The 13,393-nt window shown below is 46.2% G+C and overlaps 27 pseudogenes; all 27 read right to left on the bottom strand.

The window, feature by feature from the left end:
* Positions 1-325: 325 nt before the first annotated feature.
* Positions 326-444, bottom strand: LOC133566216 (5S ribosomal RNA; annotated as a pseudogene).
* A 364-nt stretch (positions 445-808) lies between these two features.
* Positions 809-927, bottom strand: LOC133566927 (5S ribosomal RNA; annotated as a pseudogene).
* A 364-nt stretch (positions 928-1,291) lies between these two features.
* LOC133565720 (5S ribosomal RNA) lies at positions 1,292-1,410 on the bottom strand (annotated as a pseudogene).
* Positions 1,411-1,778: 368 nt separating this feature from the next.
* On the bottom strand, positions 1,779-1,897 carry LOC133566631 (5S ribosomal RNA; annotated as a pseudogene).
* A 364-nt stretch (positions 1,898-2,261) lies between these two features.
* Positions 2,262-2,380, bottom strand: LOC133566448 (5S ribosomal RNA; annotated as a pseudogene).
* Positions 2,381-2,745: 365 nt separating this feature from the next.
* Positions 2,746-2,864, bottom strand: LOC133565413 (5S ribosomal RNA; annotated as a pseudogene).
* A 364-nt stretch (positions 2,865-3,228) lies between these two features.
* On the bottom strand, positions 3,229-3,347 carry LOC133565710 (5S ribosomal RNA; annotated as a pseudogene).
* Positions 3,348-3,715: 368 nt separating this feature from the next.
* Positions 3,716-3,834, bottom strand: LOC133566568 (5S ribosomal RNA; annotated as a pseudogene).
* Positions 3,835-4,198: 364 nt separating this feature from the next.
* On the bottom strand, positions 4,199-4,317 carry LOC133565005 (5S ribosomal RNA; annotated as a pseudogene).
* Positions 4,318-4,681: 364 nt separating this feature from the next.
* Positions 4,682-4,800, bottom strand: LOC133566378 (5S ribosomal RNA; annotated as a pseudogene).
* A 365-nt stretch (positions 4,801-5,165) lies between these two features.
* LOC133566893 (5S ribosomal RNA) lies at positions 5,166-5,284 on the bottom strand (annotated as a pseudogene).
* Positions 5,285-5,648: 364 nt separating this feature from the next.
* LOC133565766 (5S ribosomal RNA) lies at positions 5,649-5,767 on the bottom strand (annotated as a pseudogene).
* Positions 5,768-6,131: 364 nt separating this feature from the next.
* On the bottom strand, positions 6,132-6,250 carry LOC133565872 (5S ribosomal RNA; annotated as a pseudogene).
* Positions 6,251-6,622: 372 nt separating this feature from the next.
* LOC133566204 (5S ribosomal RNA) lies at positions 6,623-6,741 on the bottom strand (annotated as a pseudogene).
* A 364-nt stretch (positions 6,742-7,105) lies between these two features.
* On the bottom strand, positions 7,106-7,224 carry LOC133566926 (5S ribosomal RNA; annotated as a pseudogene).
* Positions 7,225-7,592: 368 nt separating this feature from the next.
* Positions 7,593-7,711, bottom strand: LOC133566629 (5S ribosomal RNA; annotated as a pseudogene).
* Positions 7,712-8,075: 364 nt separating this feature from the next.
* On the bottom strand, positions 8,076-8,194 carry LOC133566447 (5S ribosomal RNA; annotated as a pseudogene).
* A 365-nt stretch (positions 8,195-8,559) lies between these two features.
* LOC133565411 (5S ribosomal RNA) lies at positions 8,560-8,678 on the bottom strand (annotated as a pseudogene).
* A 364-nt stretch (positions 8,679-9,042) lies between these two features.
* Positions 9,043-9,161, bottom strand: LOC133565709 (5S ribosomal RNA; annotated as a pseudogene).
* Positions 9,162-9,529: 368 nt separating this feature from the next.
* LOC133566567 (5S ribosomal RNA) lies at positions 9,530-9,648 on the bottom strand (annotated as a pseudogene).
* A 364-nt stretch (positions 9,649-10,012) lies between these two features.
* On the bottom strand, positions 10,013-10,131 carry LOC133567801 (5S ribosomal RNA; annotated as a pseudogene).
* A 364-nt stretch (positions 10,132-10,495) lies between these two features.
* On the bottom strand, positions 10,496-10,614 carry LOC133566375 (5S ribosomal RNA; annotated as a pseudogene).
* A 365-nt stretch (positions 10,615-10,979) lies between these two features.
* LOC133566891 (5S ribosomal RNA) lies at positions 10,980-11,098 on the bottom strand (annotated as a pseudogene).
* A 368-nt stretch (positions 11,099-11,466) lies between these two features.
* LOC133566566 (5S ribosomal RNA) lies at positions 11,467-11,585 on the bottom strand (annotated as a pseudogene).
* Positions 11,586-11,949: 364 nt separating this feature from the next.
* LOC133567800 (5S ribosomal RNA) lies at positions 11,950-12,068 on the bottom strand (annotated as a pseudogene).
* A 364-nt stretch (positions 12,069-12,432) lies between these two features.
* On the bottom strand, positions 12,433-12,551 carry LOC133565037 (5S ribosomal RNA; annotated as a pseudogene).
* A 365-nt stretch (positions 12,552-12,916) lies between these two features.
* On the bottom strand, positions 12,917-13,035 carry LOC133565571 (5S ribosomal RNA; annotated as a pseudogene).
* Positions 13,036-13,393: the final 358 nt, after the last annotated feature.

Genomic DNA, 13,393 nt, shown 5'->3' with positions numbered 1-13,393 from the left:
GACAGGACCTTTCTGCAATGCGCTACACGTGTGTGATACAATAATCACTGCTCTTTTTCTTAGTTTCTCAGCCTATGTAACTCTTTGGACTTTTGCCCCACTGTTAGCACTGAAGTGCCTTGAGGCACATGGGTCACTGTTGGCGACACTACAAATCTTGCTATAAATTTCAGACCGAGTCAAAACTAAACTTGTTTTGGGTGGAGACCAGCGTTTTGTTTGGACGAGCATAATGTAGCGTTTTGACAAGTGTGGCAAGTATCTATAGCCATTGTGACAAAAACAAAAGGGAGAAAGTGTGCCCTATACTGGGAGCATCGCTAAGAGCCTACAGCACCTGGTATTCCTAGGCAGTCTCCCATCCAAGTACTAACCAGGCCAGACCCAGCTTAGCTTCCGAGATCAGACGAGATCGGGCGATCTTCGGGTAGTATGGCCGTAAGCCGAGAGGCAGTCCTCAGAATTCAATTTTTAAATGTGGCAAGCTGGTTGACAGGACCTTTCTGCAATGAGCTACACGTGTGTGATACAATAATCACTGCTCTTTTTCTCAGCCTATGTAACTCTTTGGACTTTTGCCCCACTGTTAGCACTGAAGTGCCTTGAGGCACATGGGTCACTGTTGGCGACACTGCAAATCTTGCTATAAATTTCAGACCGAGTCAAAACTGAACATGTTTTGGGTGGAGACCAGTGTTTTGTTTGGACGAGCATAATGTAGCGTTTTGACAAGTGTGGCAAGTATCTATAGCCATTGTGAGAAAAACAAAAGGGAGAAAGTGCGCCCTATACTGGGGGCATCGCTAAAAGCCTACAGCACTTGGTATTCCTAGGCAGTCTCCCAACCAAGTACTAACCAGGCCGGACCCAGCTTAGCTTCCGAGATCAGACGAGATCGGGGGATCTTCGGGTAGTATGGCCGTAAGCAGAGAGGCAGGCCTCAGAATTCAATTTTTGAATGTGGCAAGCTGGTTGACAGGACCTTTCTGCAATGAGCTACACATGTGTGATACAATAATCATTGCTTTTTTTCTCAGCCCATGTAACTCTTTGGACTTTTGCCCCACTGTTAGCACTGAAGTGCCTTGAGGCACATGGGTCAATGTTGGCGACACTGCAAATATTGCTATAAATTTCAGACCGAGTCAAAACTTAACATGTTTTGGGTGGAGACCAGCGTTTAGTTTGGACGAGCATAATGGAGCGTTTTGACAAGTGTGGCAAGTATCTATAGCTATTGTGACAAAAACAAAAGGGAGAAAATGCGCCCTATACTGGGAGCATCGCTAAAAGCCTACAGCACCTGGTATTCCTAGACAGTCTCCCATCCAAGTACTAACCAGGCCAGACCCAGCTTAGCTTCCGAGCTCAGACGAGATCGGGCGATCTTCGGGTAGTATGGCCGTAAGCCGAGATGCGGTCATCAGAATTCTATTTTTAAATGTGGCAAGCTGGTTGACAGGACCTTTCTGCAATGAGCTACACGTGTGTGATACAATAATCACTGCTCTTTTTCTGAGCCTATGTAACTCTTTGGACTTTTGCCCCACTGTTAGCACTGAAGTGCCTTGAGGCACATGGGTCACTGTTGGCGACACTGCAAATCTTGCTATAAATTTCAGACCAAGTCAAAACTAAACAAACATGTTTTGGGTGGAGACCAGCGGTTTGTTTGGACGAGCATAATGTAGCGTTTTGACAAGTGTGGCAAGTATCTATAGCCATTGTGAAAAAAACAAAAGGGAGAAAGTGCGCCCTATACTGGGAGCATCGCTAAAAGCCTACAGCACCTGGTATTCCTAGGCAGCCTCCCAACCAAGTACTAACCAGGACAGACCCAGCTTAGCTTCCGAGATCAGATGAGATCGGGCGATCTTCGGGTAGTATGGCCGTAAGCCGAGAGGCAGTCCTCAGAATTAAATTTTTAAATGTGGCAAGCTGGTTGACAGGACCTTTCTGCAATGAGCTACACGTGTGTGATACAATAATCACTGCTCTTTTTCTCAGCCTATGTAACTCTTTGGACTTTTGCCCCACTGTTAGCACTGAAGTGCCTTGAGGCACATGGGTCACTGTTGGCGACACTGCAAATCTTGCTATAAATTTCAGACCGAGTCAAAACTAAACTTGTTTTGGGTGGAGACCAGCGTTTTGTTTGGACGAGCATAATGTAGCGTTTTGACAAGTGTGGCAAGTATCTATAGCCATTGTGACAAAAACAAAAGGGAGAAAGTGCGCCCTATACTGGGGGCATCGCTAAAAGCCTACAGCACTTGGTATTCCTAGGCAGTCTCCCAACCAAGTACTAACCAGGCCAGACCCAGCTTAGCTTCCGAGATCAGACGAGATCGGGCGATCTTCGGGTAGTATGGCCGTAAGCCGAGACGCAGTCCTCAGAATTCAATTTTTAAATGTGGCAAGCTGGTTGACAGGACCTTTCTGCAATGAGCTACACGTGTGTGATACAATAATCACTGCTCTTTTTCTCAGCCTATGTAACTCTTTGGACTCTTGGCCCACTGTTAGCACTGAAGTGCCTTGAGGCACATGGGTGACTGTTGGCGACACTGCAAATCTTGCTATAAATTTCAGACCGAGTCAAAACTAAACATGTTTTGGGTGGAGACCAGTGTTTTGTTTGGACGAGCATAAACGTAGCGTTTTGACAAGTGTGGCAAGTATCTAGCGCCATTGTGACAAAAACAAAAGGGAGAAAGTGCGCCCTATACTGGGAGCATCGCTAAAAGCCTACAGCACCTGGTATTCCTAGGCAGTCTCCCAACCAAGTACTAACCAGGCCAGACCCAGCTTAGCTTCCGAGATCAGACGAGATCGGGAGATCTTCGGGTAGTATGGCCGTAAGCCGAGAGGCAGTCCTCAGAATTCAATTTTTAAATGTGGCAAGCTGGTTGACAGGACCTTTCTGCAATGAGCTACACGTGTGTGATACAATAATCACTGCTCTTTTTCTCAGCCTATGTAACTCTTTGGACTTTTGCTCCACTGTTAGCACTGAAGTGCCTTGAGGCACATGGGTCACTGTTGGCGACACTGGAAATCTTGCTATAAATTTCAGACCGAGTCAAAACTAAACTTGTTTTGGGTGGAGAACAGCGTTTTGTTTGGACGAGCATAATGTAGCGTTTTGACAAGTGTGGCAAGTATCTATAGCCATTGTGACAAAAACAAAAGGGAGAAAGTGCCCCCTATACTGGGAGCATCGCTAAAAGCTTACAGCACCTGGTATTCCTAGGCAGTCTCCCATCCAAGTACTAACCAGGCCAGACCCAGCTTAGCTTCCGAGATCAGACGAGATCAGGCGATCTTCAGGCAGTATGGCCGTAAGCCGAGAGGCAGTCCTCAGAATTCAATTTTTACATGTGGCAAGCTGGTTGACAGGACCTTTCTGCAATGAGCTACACGTGTGTGATACAATAATCACTGCTCTTTTTCTCAGCCTATGTAACTCTTTGGACTTTTGCCCCAATGTTAGCACTGAAGTGCCTTGAGGCACATGGGTCACTGTTGGCGACACTGCAAATCTTGCTATAAATTTCAGACCGAGTCAAAACTAAACAAACATGTTTTGGGTGGAGACCAGCGGTTTGTTTGGACGAGCATAATGTAGCGTTTTGACAAGTGTGGCAAGTATCTATAGCCATTTTGAAAAAAACAAAAGGGAGAAAGTGCGCCCTATACTGGTAGCATCGCTAAAAGCCTACAGCACCTGGTATTCATAGGCAGTCTCCCAACCAAGTACTAACCAGGCCAGACCCAGCTTAGCTTCCGAGATCAGACGAGATCGGGCGATCTTCGGGTAGTATGGCCGTAAGACGAGAGGCAGTCCTCAGAATTCAATTTTTAAATGTGCCAATCTGGTTGACAGGACCTTTCTGCAATGAGCTACACGTGTGTGATACAATAATCACTGATCTTTTTCTCAGCCTATGTAACTCTTTGGACTTTTGCCCCACTGTTAGCACTGAAGTGCCTTGAGGCACATGGGTCACTGTTGGCGACACTGCAAATCTTGCTATAAATTTTAGACCGAGTCAAAACTAAACATGTTTTGGTTGGAGACCAGCGTTTTGTTTGGACGAGCATAATGTAGCGTTTTGACAAGTGTGGCAAGTATCTATAGCCATTGTGAAAAAAACAAAAGGGAGAAAGTGCGCCCTATACTGGTAGCATCGCTAAAAGCCTACAGCACCTGGTATTCCTAGGCAGTCTCCCAACCAAGTACTAACCAGGCCAGACCCAGCTTAGCTTCCGAGATCAGACGAGATCGGGCGATACTCGGGTAGTATGGCCGTAAGCCGAGAGGTAGTCCTCAGAATTCAATTTTTAAATGTGGCAAGCTGGTTGACAGGACCTTTCTGCAATGAGCTACACGTGTGTGATACAATAATCACTGCTCTTTTTCTCAGCCTATGTAACTCTTACGACTTTTGCCCCACTGTTAGCACTGAAGTGCCTTGAGGCACATGGGTCACTGTTGGCGACACTGCAAATCTTGCTATAAATTTCAGACCGAGTCAAAACTAAACATGTTTTGGGTGGAGACCAGCGGTTTGTTTGGACGAGCATAATGTAGCGTTTTGACAAGTTTGGCAAGTATCTATAGCCATTGTGAAAAAAACAAAAGGGAGAAAGTGCGCCCTATACTGGTAGCATCGCTAAAAGCTTACAGCACCTGGTATTCCTAGGCAGTCTCCCAACCAAGTACTAACCAGGCCGGACCCAGCTTAGCTTCCGAGATCAGACGAGAACGGGCGATCTTCGGGTAGTATGGCCGTAAGCCGAGACGCAGTCCTCAGATTTCAATTTTTAAATGTGGCAAGCTGGTTGACAGGACCTTTCTGCAATGAGCTACACGTGTGTGATACAATAATCACTGCTCTTTTTCTCAATCTATGTAACTCTTTGGACTCTTGGCCCACTGTTAGCACTGAAGTGCCTTGAGGCACATGGGTGACTGTTGGCGACACTGCAAATCTTGCTATAAATTTCAGACCGAGTCAAAACTAAACATGTTTTGGGTGGAGACCAGTGTTTTGTTTGGACGAGCATAAACGTAGCGTTTTGACAAGTGTGGCAAGTATCTATAGCCATTGTGACAAAAACAAAAGGGAGAAAGTGCGCCCTATACTGGGAGCATCGCTAAAAGCCTACAGCACCTGGTATTCCTAGGCAGCCTCCCAACCAAGTACTAACCAGGACAGACCCAGCTTAGCTTCCGAGATCAGACGAGATCGGGCGATCTTCGGGTAGTATGGCCGTAAGCCGAGAGGCAGTCCTCAGAATTAAATTTTTAAATGTGGCAAGCTGGTTGACAGGACCTTTCTGCAATGAGCTACACGTGTGTGATACAATAATCACTGCTCTTTTTCTCAGCCTATGTAACTCTTTGGACTTTTGCCCCAATGTTAGCACTGAAGTGCCTTGAGGCACATGGGTCACTGTTGGCGACACTGCAAATCTTGCTATAAATTTCAGACCGAGTCAAAACTGAACATGTTTTGGGTGGAGACCAGTGTTTTGTTTGGACGAGCATAATGTAGCGTTTTGACAAGTGTGGCAAGTATCTATAGCCATTGTGAGAAAAACAAAAGGGAGAAAGTGCGCCCTATACTGGGGGCATCGCTAAAAGCCTACAGCACCTGGTATTCCTAGGCAGTCTCCCAACCAAGTACTAACCAGGCCAGACCCAGCTTGGCTTCCGAGATCAGACGAGATCGGGCGATACTCGGGTAGTATGGCCGTAAGCCGAGAGGTAGTCCTCAGAATTCAATTTTTAAATGTGGCAAGCTGGTTGACAGGACCTTTCTGCAATGAGCTACACGTGTGTGATACAATAATCACTGCTCTTTTTCTCAGCCTATGTAACTCTTTGGACTTTTGCCCCACTGTTAGCACTGAAGTGCCTAGAGGCACATGGGTCACTGTTGGCGACACTGCAAATCTTGCTATAAATTTCAGACCGAGTCAAAACCAAACATGTTTTGGTTGGAGACCAGCGTTTTGTTTGGACGAGCATAATGTAGCGTTTTGACAAGTGTGGCAAGTATCTATAGCCATTGTGAAAAAAACAAAAGGGAGAAAGTGCGCCCTATACTGGTAGCATCGCTAAAAGCTTACAGCACCTGGTATTCCTAGGCAGTCTCCCAACCAAGTACTAACCAGGCCAGACCCAGCTTAGCTTCCGAGATCAGACGAGATCGGGCGATCTTCGGGTAGTATGGCCGTAAGCCGAAAGGCAGTCCTCAGAATTCAATTTTTAAATGTGGCAAGCTGGTTGACAGGACCTTTCTGCAATGCGCTACACGTGTGTGATACAATAATCACTGCTCTTTTTCTTAGTTTCTCAGCCTATGTAACTCTTTGGACTTTTGCCCCACTGTTAGCACTGAAGTGCCTTGAGGCACATGGGTCACTGTTGGCGACACTACAAATCTTGCTATAAATTTCAGACCGAGTCAAAACTAAACTTGTTTTGGGTGGAGACCAGCGTTTTGTTTGGACGAGCATAATGTAGCGTTTTGACAAGTGTGGCAAGTATCTATAGCCATTGTGACAAAAACAAAAGGGAGAAAGTGCGCCCTATACTGGGAGCATCGCTAAGAGCCTACAGCACCTGGTATTCCTAGGCAGTCTCCCATCCAAGTACTAACCAGGCCAGACCCAGCTTAGCTTCCGAGATCAGACGAGATCGGGCGATCTTCGGGTAGTATGGCCGTAAGCCGAGAGGCAGTCCTCAGAATTCAATTTTTAAATGTGGCAAGCTGGTTGACAGGACCTTTCTGCAATGAGCTACACGTGTGTGATACAATAATCACTGCTCTTTTTCTCAGCCTATGTAACTCTTTGGACTTTTGCCCCACTGTTAGCACTGAAGTGCCTTGAGGCACATGGGTCACTGTTGGCGACACTGCAAATCTTGCTATAAATTTCAGACCGAGTCAAAACTGAACATGTTTTGGGTGGAGACCAGTGTTTTGTTTGGACGAGCATAATGTAGCGTTTTGACAAGTGTGGCAAGTATCTATAGCCATTGTGAGAAAAACAAAAGGGAGAAAGTGCGCCCTATACTGGGGGCATCGCTAAAAGCCTACAGCACTTGGTATTCCTAGGCAGTCTCCCAACCAAGTACTAACCAGGCCGGACCCAGCTTAGCTTCCGAGATCAGACGAGATCGGGGGATCTTCGGGTAGTATGGCCGTAAGCAGAGAGGCAGTCCTCAGAATTCAATTTTTGAATGTGGCAAGCTGGTTGACAGGACCTTTCTGCAATGAGCTACACATGTGTGATACAATAATCATTGCTTTTTTTCTCAGCCCATGTAACTCTTTGGACTTTTGCCCCACTGTTAGCACTGAAGTGCCTTGAGGCACATGGGTCACTGTTGGCGACACTGCAAATCTTGCTATAAATTTCAGACCAAGTCAAAACTAAACAAACATGTTTTGGGTGGAGACCAGCGGTTTGTTTGGACGAGCATAATGTAGCGTTTTGACAAGTGTGGCAAGTATCTATAGCCATTGTGAAAAAAACAAAAGGGAGAAAGTGCGCCCTATACTGGGAGCATCGCTAAAAGCCTACAGCACCTGGTATTCCTAGGCAGCCTCCCAACCAAGTACTAACCAGGACAGACCCAGCTTAGCTTCCGAGATCAGATGAGATCGGGCGATCTTCGGGTAGTATGGCCGTAAGCCGAGAGGCAGTCCTCAGAATTAAATTTTTAAATGTGGCAAGCTGGTTGACAGGACCTTTCTGCAATGAGCTACACGTGTGTGATACAATAATCACTGCTCTTTTTCTCAGCCTATGTAACTCTTTGGACTTTTGCCCCACTGTTAGCACTGAAGTGCCTTGAGGCACATGGGTCACTGTTGGCGACACTGCAAATCTTGCTATAAATTTCAGACCGAGTCAAAACTAAACTTGTTTTGGGTGGAGACCAGCGTTTTGTTTGGACGAGCATAATGTAGCGTTTTGACAAGTGTGGCAAGTATCTATAGCCATTGTGACAAAAACAAAAGGGAGAAAGTGCGCCCTATACTGGGGGCATCGCTAAAAGCCTACAGCACTTGGTATTCCTAGGCAGTCTCCCAACCAAGTACTAACCAGGCCAGACCCAGCTTAGCTTCCGAGATCAGACGAGATCGGGCGATCTTCGGGTAGTATGGCCGTAAGCCGAGACGCAGTCCTCAGAATTCAATTTTTAAATGTGGCAAGCTGGTTGACAGGACCTTTCTGCAATGAGCTACACGTGTGTGATACAATAATCACTGCTCTTTTTCTCAGCCTATGTAACTCTTTGGACTCTTGGCCCACTGTTAGCACTGAAGTGCCTTGAGGCACATGGGTGACTGTTGGCGACACTGCAAATCTTGCTATAAATTTCAGACCGAGTCAAAACTAAACATGTTTTGGGTGGAGACCAGTGTTTTGTTTGGACGAGCATAAACGTAGCGTTTTGACAAGTGTGGCAAGTATCTAGCGCCATTGTGACAAAAACAAAAGGGAGAAAGTGCGCCCTATACTGGGAGCATCGCTAAAAGCCTACAGCACCTGGTATTCCTAGGCAGTCTCCCAACCAAGTACTAACCAGGCCAGACCCAGCTTAGCTTCCGAGATCAGACGAGATCGGGAGATCTTCGGGTAGTATGGCCGTAAGCCGAGAGGCAGTCCTCAGAATTCAATTTTTAAATGTGGCAAGCTGGTTGACAGGACCTTTCTGCAATGAGCTACACGTGTGTGATACAATAATCACTGCTCTTTTTCTCAGCCTATGTAACTCTTTGGACTTTTGCTCCACTGTTAGCACTGAAGTGCCTTGAGGCACATGGGTCACTGTTGGCGACACTGGAAATCTTGCTATAAATTTCAGACCGAGTCAAAACTAAACTTGTTTTGGGTGGAGAACAGCGTTTTGTTTGGACGAGCATAATGTAGCGTTTTGACAAGTGTGGCAAGTATCTATAGCCATTGTGACAAAAACAAAAGGGAGAAAGTGCCCCCTATACTGGGAGCATCGCTAAAAGCTTACAGCACCTGGTATTCCTAGGCAGTCTCCCATCCAAGTACTAACCAGGCCAGACCCAGCTTAGCTTCCGAGATCAGACGAGATCAGGCGATCTTCAGGCAGTATGGCCGTAAGCCGAGAGGCAGTCCTCAGAATTCAATTTTTACATGTGGCAAGCTGGTTGACAGGACCTTTCTGCAATGAGCTACACGTGTGTGATACAATAATCACTGCTCTTTTTCTCAGCCTATGTAACTCTTTGGACTTTTGCCCCAATGTTAGCACTGAAGTGCCTTGAGGCACATGGGTCACTGTTGGCGACACTGCAAATCTTGCTATAAATTTCAGACCGAGTCAAAACTAAACAAACATGTTTTGGGTGGAGACCAGCGGTTTGTTTGGACGAGCATAATGTAGCGTTTTGACAAGTGTGGCAAGTATCTATAGCCATTTTGAAAAAAACAAAAGGGAGAAAGTGCGCCCTATACTGGTAGCATCGCTAAAAGCCTACAGCACCTGGTATTCATAGGCAGTCTCCCAACCAAGTACTAACCAGGCCAGACCCAGCTTAGCTTCCGAGATCAGACGAGATCGGGCGATCTTCGGGTAGTATGGCCGTAAGACGAGAGGCAGTCCTCAGAATTCAATTTTTAAATGTGCCAATCTGGTTGACAGGACCTTTCTGCAATGAGCTACACGTGTGTGATACAATAATCACTGATCTTTTTCTCAGCCTATGTAACTCTTTGGACTTTTGCCCCACTGTTAGCACTGAAGTGCCTTGAGGCACATGGGTCACTGTTGGCGACACTGCAAATCTTGCTATAAATTTTAGACCGAGTCAAAACTAAACATGTTTTGGTTGGAGACCAGCGTTTTGTTTGGACGAGCATAATGTAGCGTTTTGACAAGTGTGGCAAGTATCTATAGCCATTGTGAAAAAAACAAAAGGGAGAAAGTGCGCCCTATACTGGTAGCATCGCTAAAAGCCTACAGCACCTGGTATTCCTAGGCAGTCTCCCAACCAAGTACTAACCAGGCCAGACCCAGCTTAGCTTCCGAGATCAGACGAGATCGGGCGATACTCGGGTAGTATGGCCGTAAGCCGAGAGGTAGTCCTCAGAATTCAATTTTTAAATGTGGCAAGCTGGTTGACAGGACCTTTCTGCAATGAGCTACACGTGTGTGATACAATAATCACTGCTCTTTTTCTCAGCCTATGTAACTCTTACGACTTTTGCCCCACTGTTAGCACTGAAGTGCCTTGAGGCACATGGGTCACTGTTGGCGACACTGCAAATCTTGCTATAAATTTCAGACCGAGTCAAAACTAAACATGTTTTGGGTGGAGACCAGCGGTTTGTTTGGACGAGCATAATGTAGCGTTTTGACAAGTTTGGCAAGTATCTATAGCCATTGTGAAAAAAACAAAAGGGAGAAAGTGCGCCCTATACTGGTAGCATCGCTAAAAGCTTACAGCACCTGGTATTCCTAGGCAGTCTCCCAACCAAGTACTAACCAGGCCGGACCCAGCTTAGCTTCCGAGATCAGACGAGAACGGGCGATCTTCGGGTAGTATGGCCGTAAGCCGAGACGCAGTCCTCAGATTTCAATTTTTAAATGTGGCAAGCTGGTTGACAGGACCTTTCTGCAATGAGCTACACGTGTGTGATACAATAATCACTGCTCTTTTTCTCAATCTATGTAACTCTTTGGACTCTTGGCCCACTGTTAGCACTGAAGTGCCTTGAGGCACATGGGTGACTGTTGGCGACACTGCAAATCTTGCTATAAATTTCAGACCGAGTCAAAACTAAACATGTTTTGGGTGGAGACCAGTGTTTTGTTTGGACGAGCATAAACGTAGCGTTTTGACAAGTGTGGCAAGTATCTATAGCCATTGTGACAAAAACAAAAGGGAGAAAGTGCGCCCTATACTGGGAGCATCGCTAAAAGCCTACAGCACCTGGTATTCCTAGGCAGCCTCCCAACCAAGTACTAACCAGGACAGACCCAGCTTAGCTTCCGAGATCAGACGAGATCGGGCGATCTTCGGGTAGTATGGCCGTAAGCCGAGAGGCAGTCCTCAGAATTAAATTTTTAAATGTGGCAAGCTGGTTGACAGGACCTTTCTGCAATGAGCTACACGTGTGTGATACAATAATCACTGCTCTTTTTCTCAGCCTATGTAACTCTTTGGACTTTTGCCCCAATGTTAGCACTGAAGTGCCTTGAGGCACATGGGTCACTGTTGGCGACACTGCAAATCTTGCTATAAATTTCAGACCGAGTCAAAACTAAACAAACATGTTTTGGGTGGAGACCAGCGGTTTGTTTGGACGAGCATAATGTAGCGTTTTGACAAGTGTGGCAAGTATCTATAGCCATTTTGAAAAAAACAAAAGGGAGAAAGTGCGCCCTATACTGGTAGCATCGCTAAAAGCCTACAGCACCTGGTATTCATAGGCAGTCTCCCAACCAAGTACTAACCAGGCCAGACCCAGCTTAGCTTCCGAGATCAGACGAGATCGGGCGATCTTCGGGTAGTATGGCCGTAAGACGAGAGGCAGTCCTCAGAATTCAATTTTTAAATGTGCCAATCTGGTTGACAGGACCTTTCTGCAATGAGCTACACGTGTGTGATACAATAATCACTGATCTTTTTCTCAGCCTATGTAACTCTTTGGACTTTTGCCCCACTGTTAGCACTGAAGTGCCTTGAGGCACATGGGTCACTGTTGGTGACACTGCAAATCTTGCTATAAATTTTAGACCGAGTCAAAACTAAACATGTTTTGGTTGGAGACCAGCGTTTTGTTTGGACGAGCATAATGTAGCGTTTTGACAAGTGTGGCAAGTATCTATAGCCATTGTGAAAAAAACAAAAGGGAGAAAGTGCGCCCTATACTGGTAGCATCGCTAAAAGCCTACAGCACCTGGTATTCCTAGGCAGTCTCCCAACCAAGTACTAACCAGGCCAGACCCAGCTTAGCTTCCGAGATCAGACGAGATCGGGCGATACTCGGGTAGTATGGCCGTAAGCCGAGAGGTAGTCCTCAGAATTCAATTTTTAAATGTGGCAAGCTGGTTGACAGGACCTTTCTGCAATGAGCTACACGTGTGTGATACAATAATCACTGCTCTTTTTCTCAGCCTATGTAACTCTTACGACTTTTGCCCCACTGTTAGCACTGAAGTGCCTTGAGGCACATGGGTCACTGTTGGCGACACTGCAAATCTTGCTATAAATTTCAGACCGAGTCAAAACTAAACATGTTTTGGGTGGAGACCAGCGGTTTGTTTGGACGAGCATAATGTAGCGTTTTGACAAGTTTGGCAAGTATCTATAGCCATTGTGAAAAAAACAAAAGGGAGAAAGTGCGCCCTATACTGGTAGCATCGCTAAAAGCTTACAGCACCTGGTATTCCTAGGCAGTCTCCCAACCAAGTACTAACCAGGCCGGACCCAGCTTAGCTTCCGAGATCAGACGAGATCGGGCGATCTTCGGGTAGTATGGCCGTAAGCCGAGACGCAGTCCTCAGATTTCAATTTTTAAATGTGGCAAGCTGGTTGACAGGACCTTTCTGCAATGAGCTACACGTGTGTGATACAATAATCACTGCTCTTTTTCTCAATCTATGTAACTCTTTGGACTCTTGGCCCACTGTTAGCACTGAAGTGCCTTGAGGCACATGGGTGACTGTTGGCGACACTGCAAATCTTGCTATAAATTTCAGACCGAGTCAAAACTAAACATGTTTTGGGTGGAGACCAGTGTTTTGTTTGGACGAGCATAAACGTAGCGTTTTGACAAGTGTGGCAAGTATCTATAGCCATTGTGACAAAAACAAAAGGGAGAAAGTGCGCCCTATACTGGGAGCATCGCTAAAAGCTTACAGCACCTGGTATTCCTAGGCAGTCTCCCATCCAAGTACTAACCAGGCCAGACCCAGCTTAGCTTCCGAGATCAGACGAGATCGGGCTATCTTCGGGTAGTATGGCCGTAAGCCGAGAAGAAGTCCTCAGAAATCAATTTTTAAATGTGGCAAGCTGGTTGACAGGACCTTTCTGCAATTAGCTACACGTGTGTGATACAATAATCACTGCTCTTTTTCTCAGCCTATGTAACTCTTTGGACTTTTGCCCCACTGTTAGCACTGAAGTGCCTTGAGGCACATGGGTCACTGTTGGCGACACTGCAAATCTTGCTATAAATTTCAGACCGAGTCAAAACTAAACAAACATGTTTTGGGTGGAGACCAGCGGTTTGTTTGGACGAGCACAATGTAGCGTTTTGACAAGTGTGGCAAGTATCTATAGCCATTGTGACAAAAACAAAAGGGAGAAAGTGCGCCCTATACTGGGAG

The sequence above is a fragment of the Nerophis ophidion genome, linkage group LG13, assembly GCF_033978795.1.
Source record: "Nerophis ophidion isolate RoL-2023_Sa linkage group LG13, RoL_Noph_v1.0, whole genome shotgun sequence".
In the NCBI taxonomy this organism is placed as follows: domain Eukaryota; kingdom Metazoa; phylum Chordata; class Actinopteri; order Syngnathiformes; family Syngnathidae; genus Nerophis; species Nerophis ophidion.
This window is presented reverse-complemented; position numbering and strand designations above follow the sequence as displayed.